At 36.5% G+C, this 26,018-nt stretch overlaps 1 long non-coding RNA gene and 1 pseudogene across 1 annotated transcript in view; one reads left to right on the top strand and one right to left on the bottom strand.

Moving 5' to 3' along the window:
* Window positions 1–9,851: 9,851 nt before the first annotated feature.
* LOC141277897 (uncharacterized) overlaps window positions 9,852–26,018 on the top strand; it is a 134,476-nt gene continuing 118,309 nt past the window's right edge. Inside the window, exon 1 of the long non-coding RNA XR_012329770.1 lies at window positions 9,852–9,939. This is a non-coding gene — a long non-coding RNA (uncharacterized lncRNA). The remainder of the gene's footprint in view (window positions 9,940–26,018) is intronic.
* Window positions 18,403–22,137, bottom strand: LOC101330980 (cilium assembly protein DZIP1 pseudogene; annotated as a pseudogene).

Consider the following 26,018-nt stretch of genomic DNA (forward strand, 5'->3'; position numbering starts at 1 on the left):
TTAAGATTTCATAATTTCAAATACAGAAAGAATAATTTTTAAACATCTAATTAGATTAAAATTTTATTTTATAAGATTTACACGAATATAAAAGTACTATGAATAAAAACTCTAAGCCAATGTATATAAATGTATAGCACATTTAATAAATGCCTGAATTTAAAGAAGGTCTGCCAGTGGTAAAAAGCTACACTGTAGAATATTTGGAGACACCTATTTAAATTGTGCCTGATGGCAGGTTTTCTTCTTTTTTTGGCTGTGTTGGGTCTTTGTTGCTGTGCGCAGGCTTTCTCTAGTTGTGGTGAGCAAGGGCTACACTGCATTGCAGCACGCAGGCTTCTCATTGCGGTGTCTTCTTTTGTTGAGGAGCACGGGCTCAGTAGTTGTGGCTCGCGGGCTCTACAGCGCAGGCTCAATTGTGGCACACGGGCTTAGCTGCTCCGCGGCGTGTGGGATCTTCCTGGGCCAGGGCTCGAACCCGAGTCCCCTGCTTTGGCAGGTGGATTCTTAACCACTGCGCCGCCAGAGAAGTCCTGAGACATCTATTTAAAGGAAATACTTCTTCTTTTGTATTTCTTATTGCTTTTGCACTTATTTTTCTGTATATATTTTTGAAATGATCATATTCATGCAAAGTGTTTAGCACACTGCCTGGCAGACAGTAAAGTTTTGCTATTATTTATATCCCCTCACAAATGTTCAGTTATAACCTTCTCATATTCAGAAGTAATTTCCTAACTTTAGCTAATTCTACTGATAATATGTTGAAATAGTTTCCTAAAAAAACACATAACTGACGCTTTACAAAGATGAGGATTGTATCATACACACACAGAACAATAATCCTGCTTGGTATTAGGTGATGCCTTTTTAATCTGTGAATGTGGAATTATCAGAATAAATTATTAGAGGAGGAGGTTTATATATAATATACTCATTTATGTATTTATTTTACTTAATTTACTTATATAGTTTAATTTAATTTACTTATTTTACTTAATTCGTAATCTTGTGTAGTGTAATCTTGTATATTTCATGCTTTTCTTGACATTGATTTTAAAAACTGTTTCTATTTTATAAAATTTAACTTGAAATGGCAAATAATTAAATAATATCTTCATTAAAATCAGTCAACAAAAATGGAAATGAGAAGTGTAATAAATTGAGAAAACTAGAAAAATAAAGCATCTTGAACAAAATATGAAAAAATAAAAGTTATACTACTCTACAATTAAAAACAACTCTCAGATTGTTAAACTATTTTGTTATGTTGTAAATGAGACACCCTGAGCACACGCAGAAAGGATTAAATTAGAATAATAAACAGCTGTGATTGTGGATATATTAAAAGAAAGAAAAAAGTTTTAATTGAGTAAATGTATGACTTATAATTTTAAAATGTTGTTTTATTAAATATCTATTTAAATATAAAAATAAAAATTTGTAAAAAAGGCCAACATAAATATTTCTGATTTTTAACAGATTTTGTGGGAAAAGAAACATTATTAAATTATAGAAAGCATAAATAATTGTTGTTTTGATAAAAAATCTAACTCTGTACCTTCTAAATTACAAATACAATTCTTTTTTAAAAGCCAACAAAATACTTCAATTTTTTCAATTTATTTAAGTGGCAGAAATTACTATAAGGAAATAAAACTAGATTTAATAAACAACCTATAAATAAATAATTTACCATTTGGAAAAGCTTAAAAATGTTTCAAAACTTTATAAGATTAAGAAATATGATAATGAACTAATTATTAGAGAAATGCAAATCAAAACTACAATGACGTATCACCTCACACCGGTCAGAATGGACATCATCAAAAAATCTATGAACAATGAATGCTGGAGAGGGTGTGGAGAAAAGGGAACCCTCCTGCACTGTTGATGGGAATGTAAATTGGTACAGCCACTATGGAAAACAGTATGGAGGTTCTTTAAAAAAATAAAACTAGAACTACCATATGACCCAACAATCCCACTACTGGGCATATACCCAGAGAAAACCATAATTCAAAAAAACACATGCACCCCAATGTTCATAGCAGCACTACTTACAACAGACAGGACATGGAAGCAACCTAAGTGTCCATCAACAGAGGAATGGATAAAGAAGATGTGGTACCTATATACAATGGAATATTACTCAGCCAGAAAAAGGAATGAAATTGGGTCATTTGTAGAGACATGGATGGACCTAGAGAGTGTCATACAGAGTAAAGTAAGTCAGAAAGAGAAAAGCAAATATTGTAATAATAACGCATATATGCGGAATCTAGAAAAATGATATAGATGATCTTATTTGCAATGCAGAAATAGAGACACAGATGTAGAGAACAAATGTATGGATACTAAGGGAGAAAGGGGTAGGGTGGGAGGAACTGGGAGACTGGGATTGACACATACATTATTGATACTATCTATAAAATAGACAACTGATGGGAACATACTGAATAGTACAGGAAACTCTACCTAATGCAATGTGGTGACCTAAATGGGAGGGAAGTCCAAAAGGGAGGGGATATCGGTATGTGTCTGGCTGATTCATTTTGTTGTGCAGTGGAGGCTGACACAACATTGTAAAGCAGCCATACTCCAATAAAAATTAATTAAAAAAAGAAAAGAAATATGACAATGAGAAACACACACACACACACACACACACACACACACACACACAGGTGAAGTGGTGCCAAACCTTACAACACAGAAATTTCAAGACTTTCAATATTTTTTTAACAGAACAGAATAAATGAGTTATCCATTCCAAGAAGTGAATAAAAGATCAGAAAACATGCCTAAGAGTAGGAAATTAATAAAGAAAAAGCAAAAATGGTGATTTAGAAAATAAAAAATACAAAACAAATTGTAATACTTTAAAAAAAATTTTCTTAAAGAAATAATCTCAAGCTAGAATAATCAAGAGGAATGAAAGAAGACATACACGAAAAAACGATGAAGGGGAAGATGTGAACACTCTTACTACAAATTAAATTAATTTTAAGGAACTTTTTTTATGAACAATAAACATGAGTGTCATTCACTCATTGAGCCCGGATTCATTTTTATTGTTTCTGCCCAGCACTTGTTTTGTACTTTCAGAGGCCTCAAGTATTTCTTAAGTTTTGGAAATGTTGAGGCATAATGTAAAGTATGAAATTAGTCTGGGAATGGCCAATTTTTTCTTGTTTAAATATTCTCTACGATTAGAAGAAAAACTTATCCAGGTGGACCCTTCGTAAATATTTGTTGAGTGGATGAAATTTCTCTTTTTGTTTTTTCTCATGAATTTTTTTTATTTTTATTGGGATACAGGGGCTGGGCTGAGAAATATCTCTGCAAGTGATGCCCCACTAGGGAAATGTCCATTCTACTCTTCCCAGGATAATGTTTAGAGCTTTTTCTTTTTGTTGGAGCTGCTGCTCTTGCTGGCAGCAGCCTCTTCGGGCCCACTGCTGAGTGGCTCCTCCTTGGAAGAGAATTTCCTCTTTTTTGGGGTGGGGGTGACGTTCTTGTTTCCTGACTCTCAGGGTCACTAACTGGTTCCTCTTTAGGGAAAGACTTCTTCCTCTTGGGAAGACTTCCACTGCCAGCTGTCTCTTCAAGATCATTACTAACCAGCTCCTCCTTGGAAAAAGATTTCTTTTTCTTGGGTTTGGAGAAGGAGACAGATGGGTCTTCCATTCCATTCTCCTGAGGAGCCCCCTGGGGCTTTTGCTTTTACTTCTTTTTTGTGAACCTTCTCTTTAAATATGCTTCTCCTTCATTCTCTCTGTCCTCCTTTTGGAACTTCTATCAAAGCTGTTAGATGCTATCTTCACTGGTCTTTTTGATCTTTCAATCTCTTTATCTGGATAAATTCCTTATTATTATCATCAAGCTTCCTAATTCTCTCTTTGATTGTATTTCTTGTTTTTATGCTTCTTTTTCTTATATAATTTTCATTTCTAGAGCTGTTACTTATTTATACCTGTCTGTACTTTATTCTTTTTTTGCATGCTACTTCAAAATCTCCTGCTCTTTTTCATGGGTTGTATTCTTTTTTAAAAATCCCATTAAGAATTCTTAACATACTCACTTTAAAATCAAATGTAGACTGCTATAATATTTGTAATGTTTCCTATGGTGAACTCAACTCCAGAATGCCTGTATATATAAGTATTTTATTATCTCTCACAGTTAACTTTCCTTTCACATTCTGTAATATTTTTGCACACTCACCTTGAATGGGAGGTACTGTACTCATTCTTAGTTATAATGTTTCAAACAGAATTCATCATCTTTCTCCACTATTCTACATAATGTGCAGTTTCTCTTGGATGTTCTTTATTAATTGTTTAACCAGGGACCCTTGTCAAAAACAATGTATCATTGACTCTTCCAACTATTGTATCTCCTTTCCTATCTATTGTCCAGTTATTGATTTTTAACATTTTGCTATTTCTGTTCTTCCCATCTCTACATAACCCACCTGAGATTAGCCTTCTATAAGCAACTTCAAATTTCAGTCCACACTAGCTGTGAACACTACTCAAATTGCTGTTGTATTCCCAGAACATAAATTTACTTCACATGTAAATTTGAGTTATATGAATTTTACAAAATGTATACACAATTTACAAGCAAAAGTGAGTTATATGCATTTTACAAAAAATTCCATAAAAGATAAAATGAGATGATGATATATGTTGGAACGCATCACAATTTTTCTCCAAAGTAATTTCCATTAGAATTCCCTCCTTCCAGAACCCTCCTATACTGTTGGTGGGAATGTAAACTGGTGCACCCACTATGGAAAACAGTATGCAGCTTCCTCAAAAACCTAAATAGAGTTGCCATATGATCCAGCAATCCCACTCCTGGGCATATATCCAGGCAAAACTACAATTCAAAAAGATACATGCACCCCTATGTCCACAGCAGCACTATTCACAATAGCCAAGACATGGAAACAACCTAAATGTCCATTGAAAGATGAATGGATAAAGAGGATATTGTACATATATACAATGGAATACTACTCGGCCATAAAAAAGAATGAAATAATGCCATTTGCAGCAACATAGATGGACCTAGAGATTACCATACTAAGTGAAGTAAGTCAGAAAGAGAAAGACAAATAACATATGATATCACTTATACATGGAATCTAAAATATGACACAAAGTTATCTACGAAACAGATTCACAAACATAGAGCACAGACTTGTGGTCACCAAAGGGGACTTGGGGGTGGGGAAGGGATGGATTGGGAGGTTGGGATTAGCAGATGCTAACAAGTATATATACAATGGATAAACAACAAGGTCCTACTGTTTAGCCCAGGGAACTATATTCAATACCTTGTGATAAACCAATGGAAAAGAATATGAAAAAGAATGTGTGCATATACATATATATATATATGTATATAACTGAATCACTTTGCTGTACAGCAGAAATTAACACAACACTGTAAACCAACTATACTTCAATAAATTTTTTAAAAAAGAATTCCCTCCTTTCTAACCCCATTCAGAGCTCTCCAATAATACATCATAAATGAAAATTTTAGTTCTTTTTCATCTTATCTGTTTACACAACTTGCATTAAAGTTCAGGTTCACTGAGGAGCATATACCAAGATGAATTAGGAATCCAAGACATCTATTGGAGGAGTGAATAGGAGAAGGTGGAAAAGTCTTCAGATTACAATGCCAGCCTTACACCTGAGGAAGGAGAGAGGGAAGGAAGAAGCATGGACTCCACACAAAATGATCATGGATAACAATAAATTATCAGTTTTGTTTGCTTTCCATACCAGTGTTGATCAATTATTTATCTGATTACCTCCCTGTGTAAAACTCATATTGATTATATTGCCATGAAATGTAATTACACAAACTGTATACTCTTCCACTCTAAAGGGGGAAGTTATACATGGGACAGAGACTTGAACTACAAATACTATCCTCCAATTCCCTTCCAAATTCTGGATACCATAACTGTATTGTAAAAAATGATTCAATAGTCCTGTTTCACTTCACTCTTCATACAGACACCCTTCATATGGTTTCCGAAGTGCAACTCTTAGCCATATCTTATGTTCTGAGTAGGCTTTTGACTGGAGATTTCTACCTTTCAGAAAAAAATGTGTTCAAATCATGATTAACTCTTGCGTGGATGGACCAGAACCAGGGCAAACGGAGACCAGCTTTTGTGACCCAGGCAAGATAAAATCATTTCCTCTTTGATGACTCAAATGATATATGTATTGCATATTTCAGGGGGCTCCGTAAGCATAATTCTCCCCCAATATGTTGGTATTGTTTCAAATCAAACTGTGTAAGTTTGCTCTTTATTAGGATGAGGTTTTATAATTCTCAAAGCATTTTTAGGAACATTTTCCTCAAATGAACCCTGAATCAACCTTGTGAGATAATCATAGGTGGGATTATTACCCCCGTTTTACAACTGAGTAAGTGGAGTCCAAGAGCTGTTCAATTTTTTGAGCTGGATTTTGGTCCACCGTTTCATGTAACCAAGCTTTGATTCCCTGTGCATTTGCCTATCAATTTTGCAAAGAATTTAATGACGGTTATAACATGTAAATTAATTAATTTTTCTCTTTGCTTGACAACAGAAACAATGGGAATTATGTGTAATATGCTTGGAGTATCTACAGATTATTTTGACCGGACAAGCACTTTCTCAGACATCATTCCAAGAACTAAAGAAAAATGATGAAAGGTTCAAAAGCTACATTATAGTGCTTTGGGAGGGAAAAGAGAGAATGTTGCAGTATGTTTTCATATTTTACCTACTCAAGCTACATTACAGGAGATGTTTTAAACAATGGATAAAATCTCTCTTACAGTCCAAAAACAATGAGCCAAACCACAATTTTCCAAGGATATCTGAAATAAATACCTACATACAGCCTCCTAGATATGATTTTTTTTCTTACCTAGTTTATCAAATGTGTCTGCTTATAGCTTTCTTACCTACTCTACCTACCACCTTTTAATTAAATAAGATGATAAAATTTCATCTTAGTGCAGAATTTCCTTTGCTTGGCCTTGATGCTTTGTTCTGCTGCATATCACCTGCCTTGGCTTTCTATTGTATGGCTGTTTACACAGGGATGTGCTGTAACTCAAGAATAAGCAGAAGGTGCTTTCATTGTTAGAAATCAAATTGGTTTAACCTGTGATTGGGGTAAAGGCGGCCCCAGCTTTCTGATAACTGTGCTCCCTGCTGAAAATTGCTAGGTTGCTCTTTTTCTCTTTTTTCCTGTCACTTTAACTGGGTTTGGAGGTCTTTACAAGTCCAGAGCACTACTACTTAGGCAACCAGTTTTCTAGTGTGAATTAATAGGCCAAATGTATTGAGCAGAACCGACCTTTGCTTTTATATGTAATGCCGTTGCAATTGATGTGAACTTCTTTAGCTAGGTTGCAGGTATTGGATTACTTCATAGTCTTTATTGCAATCAGCAGGGTGTTAATTTGATTTTTTTTAACTCCTGAATTCTGTCATTCTCATTACCAGTTTCCTAATGAAAATCGATGGATAAAATAAATGAAACCTAAATATCATAATCCTAAAAATCCTACTATTTTAGAGTTCTATAGTCATTTGCTTTTGGCATTCATTGAACCGTGTCTGGCTTGTAGAAGGATAAACAAGCATTTTTTTTGCAACAGGTATAGAGTACAAAATACAAAACTAATCACCAATTGTGTACGTGCTCAGAGTAAGCATTCATCAAAGGACATACTATTCCTTAGCATAAATTAGGCTTATGGAAAATATTTGTAGCACAGAAAATATAACTAAAGTTTAGAAATCTATTAAATTAGCCGAATGGTACTTAATATTTCTGATGAAAATTTGGGCCTATTATGAAACTGGTTATTTTATGCTTAAATAACTTTAATTATTTCTGTAATTTTCTGAGACAAACATTTTCAACAGCTGCTCTTAAAAACTGGAGAATTGGAAGGGGGAAAATGCTATTAATAACTGCTTCCTGAGAAGCATGTTTACAAAGTTCTCTGTTCTCCTCTCTTCAAGATAAATATCTTGGCTTCCCATTTTAATTCTGGTCATCAGAATTACCTAAAGTTTTCACTGATAATATCATCAAGCCCTGAAGGAAATTCAAGATAATACAGCAATATCCTTAGTTGAAAAGAGTATGAGAGTATGATTTTCAACCCTGCAAATGTAAAGGTAAGAAAAATTATCCTGGGTAAACCAACAGCAAAAGGAACATAATATTCATATATCCTATGTAATTCAGAGCACTTACTTCAGGTATATGAATATTTGTATAAAAGACGTTTATTCATCGAAAATTTTCTTGAAATTGATAAATGTTGGCTACACAATAACATTCTCTAGTCAACTGACTAACATAATATCAGTTTTCACCAACATCGGATCAAGAAAATAAAAACGTTAACAATAATTGCACGCTAAGTACGTGTGAATAAAAAACAGCAATGTTTAGTCCTTTTAAGTTATGCCACATTAACATACAAATATGTTATTTTCAGTTTATATGGAGAATTAACTAGTATCTTGTATTTTCAGGACATGTTGAATAATATTATATTGATTATATTAATAAAGTTATAATAATGCTAACATCAAACTTTTGTTATGTGCCACATACAGTTCCTTGGCCAAAATGAACAGAATTTTAGCTGCAGATTTATAACTAGGACTAGTCATTCAGGCCAGACATTAAACAACTAATGGATACCAGACAACAGTGTGTATGTATTCAAAACTGGGCTCCTTTTCCCTTGCTTAATGCTGTTTAAGCACCCTTGCTTAATGGGTGTCATTACATTTACAGACCCTAGTATCTTACCATAAAATCACACCCCACATTCGAGAAATTCATTTTTAACAATTCTAGTTACCTAACGCTTACATTTTTCTCATCAACAACTACTTAGGTTGTTTCAAAGCTTAACCCTTTTGTTTGGAAATAGATCGAGGTCAGTCATACAGACAGATGATTTACGATTAGGGCAGATCGAGCCCCCCACCTCCTACCCGCACCCCGCCTGGGAGGCCAGGTTCGGCTGTGGCACCAGGGAGGGAGTGGGTTCCGGGTTTCAACGAAAAATATGCCAAGTGCACCGGGTTCCCATTCTCCATCCCCACCTTTCACCCTAAGCGGAAGACTCCCAAAGCCCAGGGCTGGCATTCCTGGGTCAAGGTCATTCTGCGAATGCAGAGCGCGGAGAGAGTACAAAGCGCGGCCGGGAGTCACTGGGGTGGCTGAGAGGCAGCTCACAGACCAGCTGCGTGGGACATTGAGAGTATGACCCCGCAACCCAAGCCGCCCACGTGCACCAGCCCCAGAAGTGGGCCTCAAACCCACGGTGCCCCGAGCCAGGGTCCAGGCCGCAGCTGGCGCCGCGTGTTCCACCGGGCAGTGCGCCTCCTCGCGGATGCAGGGGAGGCCCGGGAGCCCGCGGTTAGCGTGCTCCTCCTTTTCCCACCACATACCTGGTCTTTACGAGGATCGTAACAACGCCGGGAGGCAACGACTCCCCTGGGTCAAGGGCGACCCGGGCGCTCTTCTCGCCGCAGGCCTGGACCGCAGCCCCATGCTGGGCCGACTCCAAAGTCCAAATTTCCTCCCTCAAACTTCTCGTGGTGAGAGACGCGGGAACTGAATCAGGCTTGTTCTTAGAGCCCACGACCTGGCGTAACCCCTGCCTCCGGCGCCGGGCCTGGGCTAGCAATCCGGAACCGAGTGTGCATGAGGCATAGCCGGCACCGTCCGGAGTCCCGGAAGTGCCCCCACCCGGCGTCCCGGAAGTGCACTCCCCCGGGGCCGAGGGCTCGGGCCGCTGGCTGGTAGTGGCTTCCCGTTGCAACTCGAGGCCTTGCCCGCTGCTGGTTCGTGGAGCAGCGAGATACTCCGGGTTGAGGTACGTTTTGACGACTGAGTAACGAAATGGTCTAAAATGAATTTTGAGTTAGAGTTTTGGACTCTAAGGCTGCACATGTAAAGCTGTCCCCCGAGTTCTTCTTGGCCACTAATCTAAACGAATTTGATAACTTTTGAGTTATGCTTAGTTGGAAATTTTCATCCATTCTTACTGCTGTGGAAGTGGTAAGATTTTTTTTTAATGGGAAGCAGATATTTTGGGCAATTATATATATATATATATATATATGTCCAACATATATATCTAACGTATAGACATAATATATGTCTAAAATGAAATGTAATTTTGGACAGAAGAATCACGTTAATTTTTTAAATTTTAAATTGATCCAAGCCTCTAACTGAAATTCATTTTTCAACAGCTCTTGCTGATTAAGTTGATCCTATTTTTAGTTTTCATCTGAGTTGGCCTCTTGAAGCCTTAGAAGGCTTACAGGAACTCAGTCTGTTTGTTAGTTTTCTTTTACCAAAATCATAGCCTTGTTTGGTCTTAAAATTGATCATACTGTAAGGCCCTCTAATTTTGAGATGGAGGAGAGGTGGAAAACTTGGTACAAACATGTATTCACCATTTTCAAGGACAAATAATTGGGTTACTTAAACCAATAATCTTGATTTCTGCCCATTTTAAGAGAGCACATTGCTTTCTTGCCTTTTTTTCTTTTCTTCATATGCATTGATAAAGATGTGGAGTATGCACTCTTACTGGAAGTTGCCTGAGCTGATAATCTTTTTCAGGAATTCTTAACCTGTGGTTCAAATACCCTTTGGGGGATGGTTGTCCATGGATAGATTTTAGAAGATGGGGGCATTCCCTCAGTTGGGTGAAAATTTCTTTTGTTTGTGTGTTAAGTGTATTTTTTCTGGGCAGAAGATCCATAGCTTTCACCAAATTCCCAAAAGCGCTTGTAACCACCCAAAATTAAGAGCCATTGGTTTTTATGATGCATAGGTTGCAAATGAAGGATGAACTTGGAGACGGAAACTTTTGTAGTTCTTTGTAACAATTGGACAAGATGGCAGCCCTGTAAATTTCAATCTACCCTTAACTTTTAGAAACCTTGAATTTTCTTTAAACAAAATAATCTTAGAAGTCCCTTTTATTTCTAAGTTCTGCCTAGTTAGGCCTTTTTGAATTATTATCCACGAGTCAGTTTATGTATAACACATTAAATTAATAAATGAAGTAGACAAGATTTATTTTAATAGTATCTATGCATGAAATGTCAAGTAGAAGATATAGGCAAATACTTTAATGATTCATACCCAAAAGCTTCTTTAATCAAAATAAAACAATAACAACAATAATAACAAAATATTATCTGGCCCTAATTAAACATTCAGAAAATTTAATGTGAATTGCTTCTCTCTTCTCTCTCTGCACATATGTAAATGCTTGTGCACATTCCAACCATGCCTAGGTTCCCAAATTTTTCTTTTGAAAAGTTTTCCATTTTCCTTAAAGTTTAATGACTGTCAAAGTGGACGAAACAATAGATAAGGGAGGTGGGACCTTCTGACTGAGTCAGACTGTGCTATCCAGGAGAGGAATTCAAGACCAGATGGTATTTATCTCCTGTAGAGGACCCAGGATAGAATTTAAATTTAAATACTTAGAGGCCTTTCGTCTTGAATAGCAGACTTTGCCCATTTCCCACACTCACAGCTCCCCAGCTTACTTCCAACCTTGTCTGAGAGGATATCTTCCATTAATTCAAGAAGAAGTATAATATGTGGTTTATTTAGAATTTGCTCTTTGCACAGAGACTTCTATTTAGAGTACCCACTGCAGCTAAGATTTGGCTCTGGTCCCCCAAATAGCGTGAACCAGGCAACCTCAGCAAGTAGATGCAAGATACTAGCAATTTATTTCATCTCAGCTCCCAAGTGATCACCAGATGATAACAACCCTTGGACACTGTTAATCTCTGCTTGACTCCAACTCGTGACTGCAAGGTAAAAGGCAGGACATTGTCTCTGAGCAATTCGCGTGCACTTCCACAGATTGCTGGTTGGGCCAATGTAATTGAAGCCTCTTCTCCAGTGGTTACTTTAAAAAATTCATATCCGAAGTCTTTGGTCTTTGTTGGACTGGAAGGTAGGAGGGCTTTAACAAGAAAAATGCCTGAAGGCCAAGACGTGGGAGCTTAGGATCCAATAAAAATTAGAAAGGTTGAAAAGGTAACCATGTGTGTTCCCTGCCCAGTAAACTTTGAACAACATCACAGTAACTATGACTAGAAAAAGCCTCTGGAAATGATAAAATATAATGTGTGCGTGTGTGTCTATGTTTACTTACCTGTATATACCATTGAGTGAAAAGCTGTTTCCGTGAATTGGCTGAGGCTGGGGCTCCCACCCCGGCGGTGCTCTCCATGTTGGGGAGGCCTGGACAGAGCCACGAGGATAATCTCAGAACCATCACATAATCTCTTGTCCTAGACCCAAGATGAAAAATTTCCTTAAGATCAAGACTTGACAAGCATCATTTTTATTACAATAAGATCTTCCTAATATAAAAAATTTGAATATACATAGATTTTGTTCTGTTTTGCGCACACCTATGAGACTTATGCCTCTATTTTATGAAAACTTTACATTTCTTCTCAATGATTCTAATTAGACAAATTGAGCTGAAAAAAAAGTGACACAGCAGAGAAGGTAAGGGACTCCTTCCACGCATTGTTTATACAGCGAAAGGAAACAGGCAGAGGTGCTTCCTTCTGTCTGGCGGTGAAAATTGCTGAGAGATGGGTCAGTGGAAAGACAGAGCTAGAGCACCATCCTACTTTGCCCCGTGTTTTCTGCATACATTTATCATCTTCAGCACTAAGACCACGCAACCTTTTGTTTTGAGAAGGGTTGAGAAACACTGGATCTGTGGCAAGTTGAATAGGTTAAAGTGTTCTGAAGCTTCTCTGTACCGTTCATCTAAAATGGCCTACATATTGGGGCTATTGTGGGATCCCTGAATTTCGATGAAACAAGTACTTTTAAAATTTGAGTTTAATTTGTAATTCAAGTTTAAATCATAACATCATTTTGCAGTATGTGTCATGATAGTATATGTTGCTGACTCAGTAAAGGTTCTAATTTGAATATTACTGGAATATGAGAATTTTAAGTTCTATGCTAAAATCTGGAGTATTTCAATTCAATTCAATGTAATCAACATTTATTGAGACTCCAGTAGGAGCCCTTCACTAATGTACTACTCCAAGTTTTGAGGATACAATATGGTCCCTGCTCACAAAACCAGACCTGTAGGCAAATAAGGTACCATATATTAAGGTCAAGAATAGAATTTTGCTTCAGATAAAATAGCAGCTCAGATGAGGGAATGGTTGACTTTTCCAGGAATCACTAAGATTAGAAAGGGCTTCTGCGGGGATTGATATTCAGGTCAGTTTTGGATAATGAGTAAGAATTCACATGAATCAGGAGAAGACCTTTTGTGATGGAAAGCATAGTGTGTGCAAAGGAATACGCACATAAGGTACCATGTAGATTTTTAAGGCAGTCAAGTCGTGGTTGGTAAGTGGCAATGATAAGGAACAAAAAGTAGATTCAGAGTGGTTCATGAAAACCTGGTAGGTTTTCAGTATAATTATTTTTATAGAATAAACGGAGACTTGAATGGAAATATAAAATCTTCAATTGCTGTTAGAACTTCTCAATGGAATTACAAAACCTGTTTAATTAACTGAACTTGCTAGCAGCAATTCTCCGTGTGATAGCACTAGGTAAATTTTAAAGAGTGCAGAGAAATTGGGCAATGCATAAACAAAAGTGGACTTATAATCAGAGAACCAGGAGTGAAGAGTCCTAGCCTTCCCAGCCCTATTTCATATTAGCTATGGAATATGCTCAAATCTCTTAGCTTCCCAGATGTTATTTCACATCTGTACAATGGGTTAATGATAACCTGTTCTGGGGGGATTCGCACAACTCCAAAGTTTATTTTGAAGGTCAAATTGACATGCATATAAAGTCATCTTTTAAATTCTAAGTTTAAAATATTTTATTCTACAGTCAAGGAGACCGTGGCCCTAACAAATTATATGTTTATAAAAAGTTAGTGTGTATTAACAGCAAGAACTGACAATTAAAACCATAAACTTTGTATTCTTATCCCTGTGCTTTTCCTTTGTTCAAGCAAAAATGTGTATCTCCTACACACCTAACTGTCCTACAGGGCAGGGGACAAGTATACTGAGTTTTAATTCCTGTGGATAACAGGAATGCTCCCTACAAAACCCAACCCGTACCAAAAATTTTATATGCCTAATGCATTTGCTTTCAGAATAACAATGTATTTGTAAGGCACTGGGGAGTAGGAGAAAGAATGCTCTTCCTCTCTCTGCCCCAGAGCAACTTGAATTTTTTCCACCTCAGTTCACTCTGGCAGGGAGTTCATTTCTGCTCCCATCACACCCCAAGCACCATTCATTCAAGGCTGTTACGTGGAGGAGATGAGAGAATTATATCAAACGAGGGTAGCAAAATATTCTTACACACATTCATAGGTACGTACAGATTTTGACACCACTGTCCTGAATTTCCTCATTTATTCCCATCGGAAGGAATTTCTCCAGCCCAATTCTAACAATGTATTCTTGGAATTTCTTATCTACACCTTTCTCCCATTTTCATCTCCGTATCTAGGTCTCCCATGTTTCCGCTCCAAACCTCTCGTGTTAACTTGATATTCCTCTTCATTTATTATGCAGAGCTACAGCTAGTTCTTCCCTTTACCTTTGTGGTCCTGGTTAGGCCTGAGTGAATGTAGTAACTTCACATATCAGTAGAACTTTTACACTATAAAATGGGGAGTTTGAAAATTTTTAGGGCAAACACTGAGCCACTAACCCGAGGGGAAAAAAAATGCTCATTTTTAATAATTTAAGTTAATCATAAAGTCTTGTGAATTAAGATGTTTTTAGCCTTTCAATTCAAAGGTAATAATAACTGAGCATGCGTTTGTCCTTTTTCCACATCTATCCATCTTTATTGTATCTGTGGTCTCTGGTAACTCATTGCAAAACTGAACTCCTATCTGCTCACCCATGTTTTGTCTTTATGGATCAGGCAGGACAACTGTGTATAAATTCACAAATTTTTTTGGTAACTTACTCTACTGTTAAACAAATCTTCCTGAAATTTGACCTAAACAATTCATGTCATATTCCTTCATGAAAGATGAAGAATAACTAGAGTGTTCTCAGTGTAATTGTCTTGATGGCAATAACAGATTCTATCCTTAATATGGTACCCTAGACAAACTGGCCCTGATTTCTTAAACTGTGTCTTTTAAAAGGTTTAATGTTTCATTTCTCTGGTTTCTTTACTCATTTCAGATGTCTTATAGCTCTGTGTATAATTTGAATGCTAAATATCAGCTCAAGATCCTCCTGAGGACCCTGCTGTGTTTTTCTTTTTAATTTTTTATCTCTATTTTAATAAAAAGAACTATATACCTTGTATATGTACAAAGTACATATTTGTGTAGGTACTGTCCTTTTTTTTTAAAGTGTTATTCTCAGGTGTGGCCTTCAGGGATATTCAAGCTGTAATTGGAAGGATTCAGATGAAATGAAAATTTCATTTTGATCATGACTTGGGATTTTGTGTGTGTGTGTGTGTGTGTGTGTGTGTGTGCACGCTTGTGTGTGTGTTTATGTGCCTTTAGTATTAGAAGTTATAGGGAATCCCTTCTATTGTTTCTTTCTCTCCCTTCATTTCTCACCTTTTATACTCAATAAGGGATTTTTTTTTATATCTTAGGTTAACTTATTTTGTTTTTCATTATAAAATCATAGGCTCTCAGAGCCAGAAAGAACTTTAGAAAGTATAGCAGAATGATTGATAGAGACAGCTCTACAGTTAGATTAAATCCTTTTTCTCAGTTTCTAGTTATATGATCTTAGGCAAGTTGCATAAGTTACCTCTGTTCATTTTTCTTATTTGTAAAATGGGGAAAATAATGGTACCTGTCTCTGAGATTAGATTGTGCTAAGGGTGAATTAGTTTGTGTAACAAGCATAAATCAATGCCTGGGACATAGTAACTATTCTTTCCTCTGCCTCAGTCTCTCTCTGTCTCTGTTTCTCTTTCTCTCTCTCTGTCTCCCTCTATATATAGAACAATATGGGTTTGAACTGTACAGGTCCATTTATATGTGGATTTTTTAAAATAAATACATGTTATAGTACTACATGACCCTGATTGGTTGAATCCGTGAATGTAGAACCTCGAATATGAGGGCTGATTGTAAAGTTATACATGGATTTTCAGCTTTGCAGAGGGTTGGCACCTCTAAACCCCACATTGTTCAAGGGTCAGCTGTGTATGTGTGTATTTATATATAAAATCTTCAGTCCCATAAAGACCTCCTATGTCATATCTATCCTCATTTCCAAAAGTAATTAGCATTTTATTGTAGTTCACTATAATAATTTGCACGCACAAAGCTTGTATAATTTGCAAAGTATTTTACATATGTTACCATATTCTATCCTAAGAAGAATTTTGAGATATTTGTGGACATACAACATTTATTCCTTATGGTAATCATGTAAACATTCTGATAAATGACTATACATTGTGTATCTTGAATATATCACTAAACTTGGAGTTTTTTATGAAGTTACCATGTATCCTTCATAACTAATAGTAATATTTTGACAGAATTCAATACTACTTGAATATTTTGCATAAAAGTCATGATATAAATAGTTTATATAAAACATTTATGTTTCCACATCCTATTACATTGTTCCTACTGTAAAAAATAAAAAGATAGACTAAAAACATCATATTTTTTCAACACACTGAAGAGCTTTGGATGCAAAGAGATCTAAAGGAAATAAATTCTAGCGAAAAACAAGCCCTTCCAAGAGGGTCAGCAGTCTAGGGCAGCTGGGAGTGTTGCCAAGTCTGAGCCTGTGCTGGCAGAGAAGCAGGCCTTTCATGGGTGGAGGAAATTTGTTTCTGTCAAGAAGGATCACTCATAGGCTTGGAATTCATAGAATCCCTATATGCAGAACAGAGTTAGTTCTCCCTGCCTACCTGCTAGTTCTCCACAAAGGATAGAAATACATGTTAAAAAACAAGAAAGGTTACTAACGTTTTAAAGCAATTAGTGATATCAATATGTTGATGGATTTATAATATATGTAGAAGTAAAATATATGGCAATATTAATAGGAAAGGATTGAAGGGTATATAAAATTATAATATTAAAAGTCTTACATTATTTATGAAGCTGCAAATTGCTAACCACCAGAAATATACTACAAAAATATATAGTTAAAAAGCCAATAAAGAAGGTAAAGGGGAATAATAAAAAGTTGATTAAAAGAAGATAGAAAAAGATAAACAAAGAACAGATGGGATAGCCAGATAAAAAAAGATAAAGAACAGATGGAATAGCCAGATAACAAGATAGCAGACTTAATTTCAGCCAAATCAGTAATTATTTTAAATATAAATGGACCAAATTCTCCAACTAGAGTGATTTTCATTAACTTGAAAAAGACCTAATTTTTATACTTTTTCTTTTTGTAATGGAGGGCTTTACTTGAAAGGTTGACAACATGAAGAAAGATCCAAAATCCAACAAACCATTTAGTTAAAATGTTACTTTTTTTGGGAAACAGAGTACATATAGTACCACAAAGTATGAAAAATGCAGAAAACAGTTTATATGAACTTTCTGACTGTTGACAATGTCATTGTTAAGAATAAAACTAACTTAGTTTTGAGGTATTTTAGAATATGGGTTGGGCATTTTTAAAAAGTGAAAAAAACTACAGACATATATGAATTCAGTATTGACTCAATCTATTCTGTTCATAGTATGATAACAACTGACGTTTAAACTGGCTACATTTTATTCATAACATATCCAAGGTAAAGATGATGCCACAGAAAGTTTTTAAAGTTCTAAAATAAAACAACATGCTTATAATGGCTCAAAGCTGCATATGGTAAAAGTACTTATGGAAAATGTAGTTATCTAACATGGCCTAGTTATATTTTTATAACTCTAAACTTACTTCTATATGAAAAATAAGCAATCTACTCTTAAGATTTCACTGATTCCACTAATTCAATTTTAAGGATACTAACAGAACTTTATAATGAAACACTTCCAACATGACAACATACATAAGAAAGATATAAGAAAAGGTTTTAATTGAAACCAAAACCTGCTATAAGTTTTAAAAAAAATTCACTTAAAAATTAGTTGAAAAAAATACACTTAAACACTAGAGTACCGTTCTGAAGAAAAGCTTTTTATGACTTCAGTGACACATTATTTTTAAGCAGCAGCAGTCTTAAACACCTTTATATCCTTCAAAATACTGTTGACAGTTTGTTTTTTAATAACTGCATTAGGTGCCACAAAAGGGACTCTTGTTCTTTGAGAGTCAGCTTCCTTGTTATTGTAGGAGATACTGCCAAGCAGGAGCATCAGAGTCGTGTAGGCAGTACTGAAATACTGCGCTACTGCAATACTGCTGGCGTCTGGAAGGGCCTCCTGATGCGTGGGGTGACAGTCACACATCTGAAGAGTCACTCCAATCAGTCTTGGTTACTAAGCTGCTTTTCAGTGTGCTGGATTCATCCTGAGGTCCTTCTCCCTTTGGCCCTTTCAGGTTAGTTGCACCCCAGGCACTTGGCACTTAAGTAGAATTTGACTCATTCTTCACAGGTGGAGGTTCCTTCTGTTCTCTTCCAATTCTTCTCCCCAAAGATTTCTCTTCCTCTAAGGATGATATGTCCCAGTCATCATCGTCCACATCTGCACACTTTAGATCTTTTTGTTCTTTTTTGATGAACGCCTCTGCAACATTAAGCCCACCAACTGGCTTATTCACATTTCTGTGATTTGAAACTGTCTTTTCAACTTTTCCAGTTAATGTTTTAATGGAGGTTCCTGTGGGCTTGGGAGAAATATCAGAGTCCTTAAGTTCACCTCCCTCAGTCCAGTCAGTGTCACTTTTGACAGTGCTCCTTCCAAAGCTACTCTTGTTGCTTTTAGATGACAGCACAGGAAGTAAGTCTGGCGAGGCATAGGCCTGGATGAGGTCCTCATCGTCCAGCTCTTCCTCTGAACTGAAGGGAGGGGTCACAGTAGTTGAAGACTTTCTGGGAAAATGATCTTCTGTGATATTTTTCTTAACTTTTGTAACAGATGTCCTATCAGTAAAAACAGGTCTTTGTCTAACCAACTGTCTGCTTTTGGGAGGAAGATGTATTGCTTTGGGTATTTCTCCAGGTGAAAGGGTGTCCACTTGAGAAGCACTGTACCTGTCTGTGGACAGTAGTGTTCTCTCCTCAATTTTACAGGTGACCTGACATTCAAGGAATTCATGAATTTGCTGAATGTTAGGTACTTGTCATTCCCGCTCATGTCTTGCTGATACTATGGTTCTTAGCACTCTATTCAAGTGGTCACTTGGAAAACCACATATATCTGCATTAATCCCCAAGGTTTCCAGTAACTCCACCAAACTCTCCTCCAAGACTGTTCTTATTTCCTTAGCGAGGGAAGGGTTATTCTTCAGTTTTCCTTAAATGTATCTTGTTATTTAATTTCTGTTCATTTTCCTTTCCTTTTTCTTCTTCTGAAAGTTCTTCTATTCGTTCCAGTATGTGCAATGAGAATGCCTGTTCATGTGCCATTGTTAGACTTGACTTAGCATCCAAAGTCTGTGGTGCTGGGGTATTCATAGGTACAGTTGGGGTAGTTGGCTTAGATTCAAAAGTTTGCCAGGTTAAAGGATTCCCTCTGGCTTCACTGACACTGTTTAATGGTTTACTGGTAAACTCTTTAATCTTTTGTCTCTGAGTGATGATCAGCTCTTTCTGCTCCTGGAGCCTCTGCCCTAGCTCTTCTATCCTTTTCTTGTAGAATACATTACTTGCATTTAGATCATCTATCATTAGGCTTCGAAGTTTCTCTATATGTGACAGGAGCCGGCTTTTCTCTTTCTTGTGTTCTTGATGAAGAGCCTGAACTCAAGCTGTCCACTTGCTTTCCTGACTATCAAGAAGTTGCATCACATTTTGGAAATCCTGGGGTTGCTGAGGACGTTCTTCTTTAAACTCATTTGCATCTTTTAACGTGCCTATGCCTGACTTGATCTGCATTTTGGACTTCTGGACTTCTGACAATTGCTATTCTAATGCTGAATTCTTCGAAGTTAGTTCTTTAAACTCCATCATAAACATTTCCTTGACTTTTTCCATTTCATCCACTAGTTTCTCCTTTTCTTCTTTCCATCTATCGAATAACTTCAGAAATTCTTCCTCTTTTGTTTTCTACATTTCATATTCCTTAGAGAATCTGACTGCATGGCCATGCTGTGCAGCCTCTAGCTGACACTTGGTGAGCTCCTTCAACGTGGCGGTCTTATTCTGGAGCTTGTCAGTCTGTACCCTTGTCTTATACTCTGCAAGATGGGAATCTTCAGGGTGGCAGCACTGAATATGACTTTGTAGAAAAGCTTGGTTCATAAAGACCTTGTCACGAAAACGGCACTGGTAATACCTGGCTTTGGCCTCAATCATCAGCTGCTGGGTGGAAATCAACTTTTTCCTGCATTTACACTCTTCCTTGAGTAACTTGATCTCACTGGCCTGCTTGGTGAGGAGTTTCTTGCTCTGCTCGCACTAGGCCAGGCCCAGGCGCAGCCACTCCTCCAGGTTGTGCAGCTGCGAGGTGAGAACTCCTGTGAGTGTAAGTCGAGTATAAGTCTCTTATACTTTTTATAAGAGACCCACTTAAGAACATATATAGATTGAAAGTTAAATGATGGATAATAACATGTAAACTATAAGAAAATTAATGTAATGTAAAGGAAAATTAAAATTAAAACCACACTGAGACATGACTATCCATTAGAATGGCTAAAATTAGAAAGATGGACAAAACTATGTGTTGTCAAGAATATGGAGCAACCAAACTCTCATATACTAGTTGTGGGAATGCAGACTGCTACACGCTCATTCAAAAACTGCTTGACAGATATTATAACTAAACATATTCAAGAAAAACTAGTGCGTATGCTCTAAGTAAATAAATAAAAATTGCCTGTACTAAATGGTTCAGAGCAGCAATGAGGTATCACCTCCACCAGTCAGAATGGCTATCATCAAAAAGTCTACAAATAATAAATTAAGGGGAAGGTGTGGAGAAAAGGGAACCCTCCTACACTGCTGGTGGGAATGTAAATTGGTTCAGCCACTATGGAAAACAGTATGGTGGTTCCTTAAAAAACTAAAACTAGAGCTACCATGTGATCCAGCAATATCACTCCTTGGTATATATCCAGAAACTATGAAAACTCTAGTTTCGAAAGATACATGGACCCCAGTGTTCATAGCAGCATTGTTTACAATAATGAAGACATGGAAGCAACCCAAGTGCACTCCAACAGACAATGGTCTTAAGAAGATTGTGTGTGTATATACACACAATGGAACATTACTCATCCATAAATAAGAATGAAATATTGCCATTTGCAGCAACATGGATGGACCTAGAGAATATTATGCTGAGTGAAATAAGTCATACAGAGAAAAAGAAATACTGTTTGACATCACTTATATATGGAATCTAAAATATAATACAAATGAACTTATATACAAAACAGAAACAGACTCACAGATATAGAAAACAAACTTATGATTACCAAAGGGGAAAGGGATGAGGGGGGAGGGACAAATTAGAAGTATGGGATTAACAGATACAAACTACTATGCATAAAATAGATAAGCAATAAGGATTTACTGTATAGCACAGGGAATTATACCCAATATCTTGTACTAACATATAATGGAATATAATCTGCAAAAAATGAAAAACAAAACTGAATCATTATGCTGCACACCTGAAACTAAAGCATTATTGTAAATCAACCATACTTCAATAAAAAAAAATTTATTTCTAAGTTCACCATACAATCTTTATTTCTTCCAATATTTCCTACATTTTGCTGTAATTAACTTTTCTGAAACATAAATATCTGATTATGTGTCTTGTCTACTCAGAAATCTCTACAATCTCTTCATGGCTTAGAAAGAAAATTATGATGCTTGGCACATTGTAGATACCAATTACCAGTCCACATGCACATGCCTTTCCTTCACCCGCAGTCTTCTCTTCCATGTTCACACCAGTTCTCAGTGTCACAGTCACATGGAATTCATTGTTTCATGAGCATAGCCATACTTTTTAACTTGCATTTATTTAAACCATCTGACCACATGGAATTGCCTATCCCGACCTGAAACTCAGCTCAGAAAATTCAGTGTTATGCCTTCCATGAACATGTCTTTAAACACTTTTGAAATTAAGTAGCATCTCCCGTGATCACACAGCCTTTGCTGTATATGTAGTAATCTAGCACTCACCTTGTGTGGAGTGATCTAGTATTCACCTTGCTCTGCTTTTTCTTTTTCTTTTTTTTTTTGGGGGGGGCGGTTAGTTAATGACTTCTCTCTCATCTATTATGAAAGAGTATTGTCTTTTTTTTAAACATCTTTATTGGAGTATAATTGCTTTACAATGGTGTGTTAGTTTCTTCTTTACAACAAAGTGAATCAGCTGTACATATACATATATCCCCATATCTCTTGACTCTTGCGTCTCCTTCCATCTCACCCTCCCTATCCCACCCCTGTAGGTGGTCACAAAGCACTGAGCTGATCTCCCTGTGCTATGTGGCTGCTTCCCACTAGCTAGCTATTTTACATTTGGTAGTGTATATATGTCCGTGCCACTCTCTCACTTTGTCCCAGCTTACCCTTCCCCTCCCCATGTCCTCAGTCCATTCTGTAGTAGGTCTGCGTCTTTATTCCCGTCCTGCCTCTAGGTTCTTTGTGACCATTTTGTTTTGTTTTGTTTTGTTTTTTAGATTCCATATATATGTGTTAGCAGACGGTATTTGTTTTTCTCTTTCTGACTTCACTCGTATGACAGACTAGGTCCATCCACCTCACTACAAATAAATCAATTTCATTTCCTTTTGTGGCTCAGTAATATTCCATTGTATATATGTGCCAAATCTTCTTTATCCTTTCATCTGTCGATGGACACTTAGGTTGCTTCCATGTACTGGCTATTGTAAATAGAGTTGCAATGAAAGTTGTGGTACATGACTCTTTTTGAATTATGGTTTTCTCAGGGTATATGCCCAGTAGTGGGATTGCTGGGTCATATGGTAGTTCTATTTTTAGTTTTTTAAGGCACCTCCATACTGTTCTCCATAGGGGCTGTATCCATTTACATTCCCACCAACAGTGCAAGAGGGTTCCCTTTTCTCCACACCCTCTCCAGCATTTACTGTTTGTATATTTTTTGATGATGGCCATTCTGACCGGTGTGAGGTGATACCTCATTGTAGTTTTGATTTGCATTTCTCTAATGATTAGTGATGTTGAGCATACTTTCATGTGTTTCTTGACAATCTGTATATCTTCTTTGGCGAAATGTCTATTTAGGTCTTCTGCCCATTTTTGGATTAGGTGGTTTGTTTTTTTTTGATGTTGATCTGCATGAGCTGCTTGTCAGTTTTGGAGATGAACCCTTTGTCAGTTGCTTCATTTGCAAATATTCTCTCCCATTCTGAGGGTTGTCTTTTCATCTTGTTTATGGTTTCCTCTGCTGTGCAAAAGCTTTTAAGTTTCATTAGGTTCCATTTGTTTATTTTTGTTTTTATTTCCATTTCTCTAGGAGGGTAGGTCAAAAAAGATCTTGCTGTGATTTTTGTCATAGAGTGTTCTGCCTATGTTTTCCTCTAAGAGTTTGATAGTGTCTGGCCTTAACATTTAGGTCTTTAATCCATTTTGAGTTTATTTTTGTGTATGGTATTAGGGAGTGTTCTAATTTCATTCTTTTACATGTAGCTGTCCAGTTTTCCCAGCACCACGTATTGAACAGGCTGTCATTTCTACATTGTGTATTCTTGCCTCCTTTATCAAAAATAAGGTGACCATATGTGCGTGGGTTTATCTCTGGACTTTGTATCCTGCTCCATTGATCTATATTTCTGTTTTTGTGCCAGTACCATACTGTCTTGATTACTGTAGCTTTGTAGTATAGTCTGAAGTCAGGAGCCTCATTCTTTCAGCTACGTTTTTCTTTCTCAAGGTTGCTTTGGCTATTCAGAGTCTTTTGTGTTTCCATACAAATTGTGAAATTTTTTGTTCTAGTTCTGTGAAAAATGCCATTGGTAGTTTGATAGGGATTGCACTGAATCTGTAGATTGCATTGGGTAGTTTAGTCATTTTCACAGTGTTGATTCTTCCAATCCAAGAACATGGTATGTCTCTCCATCTGTTTGTAACATCTTTAATTTCTTTCATCAGTGTCTTATAGTTTTCTGCATACAGGTCTTTTGTCTCCTTAGGTAGCTTTAATCCTAGGTGTTTTATTCTTTTTGTTGCAATGGTAAATGGGAGTGTTTCCTTAATTTCACTTTCAGATTTTTCATCATTAGTATATAGAAATGCCAGAGATTTCTGTGCATTAATTTTATATCCTGCTACTTTACTAAATTCATTGATTAGCTCTAGTAGTTGCCTGGTAGCATCTTGAGGATTCTATATATATACTATCATGTCATCTGCAAATAGTGAGAGTTTTACTTCTTCTTTTCCAATTTGGATTCCTTTTATTTCTTTTTCTAATTTGATTGCTGGGGCTAAAACTTCCAAAACAATGTTGAATAATAGTGGTGAGAGTGGGCAACCTTGTCTTGTTCCTGATCTTAGTGGAAATGGTTTCAGTTTTTCACCATTGAGGACAATGTTGGCTGTGGGTTTGTCATATGTGGGCTTTATTATGTTGAGGTAAGTTCCCTCTATGTCTACTTTCTGGAGGGTTTTTAATCATAAATGGGTTTTGAATTTTGTCGAGTGCTTTTTCTGCATCTATTGAGATGATCATATGATTTTTATCCTTCAGTTTGTAAATATGGTGTATCACATTGATTGATTTGCATATTTTGAAGAATCCTTGCATTCCTGGGATAAACCCCACTTGATCATGGTGTATGATCCTTTTAATATGCTGTTGGATTCTGTTTGCTAGTATTTTGTTGAGGAGTTTTGCATCTATGTTCATCAGTGATATTGGCCTGTAGTATTCTTTCTTTGTGACATCTTTGTCTGGTTTTGGTATCAGGGTGCTGGTGGCCTCATAGATTGAGTTTGGGAGTACTCCTCCCTCTGCTATATTTTGGAAGAGGTTGAGAAGGATGGGTGTTAGCACTTCTCTAAATGTTTGATAGAATTCACCTGTGAAGCTGTCTGGTCCTGGGCTTTCGTTTGTTGGAAGATTTTTAATCACAATTTCAATTTCAGGGCTTGTGACTGGTCTGTTTATATTTTCTATTTCTTTCTAGTTCAGTCTCGGAAGGTTGTGCTTTTCTAAGAATTTGTCCATTTCTTCCATGTTGTCCATTTTATTGGTATATAGTTGCTTGTAGTAATCTCTCAGGATCCTTTGTATTTCTGCAGTGTCAGTTGTTGCTTCTTTTTCATTTCTAATTCTATTGATTTGAGTCTTCTTTTTTTCTTGATCAGTCTGGCTAATGGTTTATCAATTTTGTTTGTCTTCTCAAAGAACCAGCTTTTAGTTTTATTGATCTTTGCTATCATTTCCTTCATTTCTTTTTCATTTATTTCTGATCTTATCTTTGTGATCTCTTTCTTTCTGCTAACTTTGGGGGTTTTTTGTTCTTCTTTCTCTAATTGCTTTAGGTGTAAGTTTAGGTTGTTTATTTGAGATGTTTTTTGTTTCTTGAGGTAGGCTTGTATAGCTATAAACTTCCCTCTTAGAACTGCTTTTGTGGCATCCCATAGGTTGTGGGTCATTATGTTTTAATTGTCACTTGTTTCTAGGTATTTTTTGATTTCCTTTGATTTCTTTAGTGATCTCTTGGTTATTAAGTAGTGTATTGTTTAGCCTCTATGTGTTTGTATTTTTTACAGATCTTTTCCTGTAATTGATATCTAGTCTCATGGCGTTGTGGTTGGAAAAGATAC

This window comes from Tursiops truncatus, chromosome 2 (genome assembly GCF_011762595.2).
Source record: "Tursiops truncatus isolate mTurTru1 chromosome 2, mTurTru1.mat.Y, whole genome shotgun sequence".
Lineage (NCBI taxonomy): Eukaryota > Metazoa > Chordata > Mammalia > Artiodactyla > Delphinidae > Tursiops > Tursiops truncatus.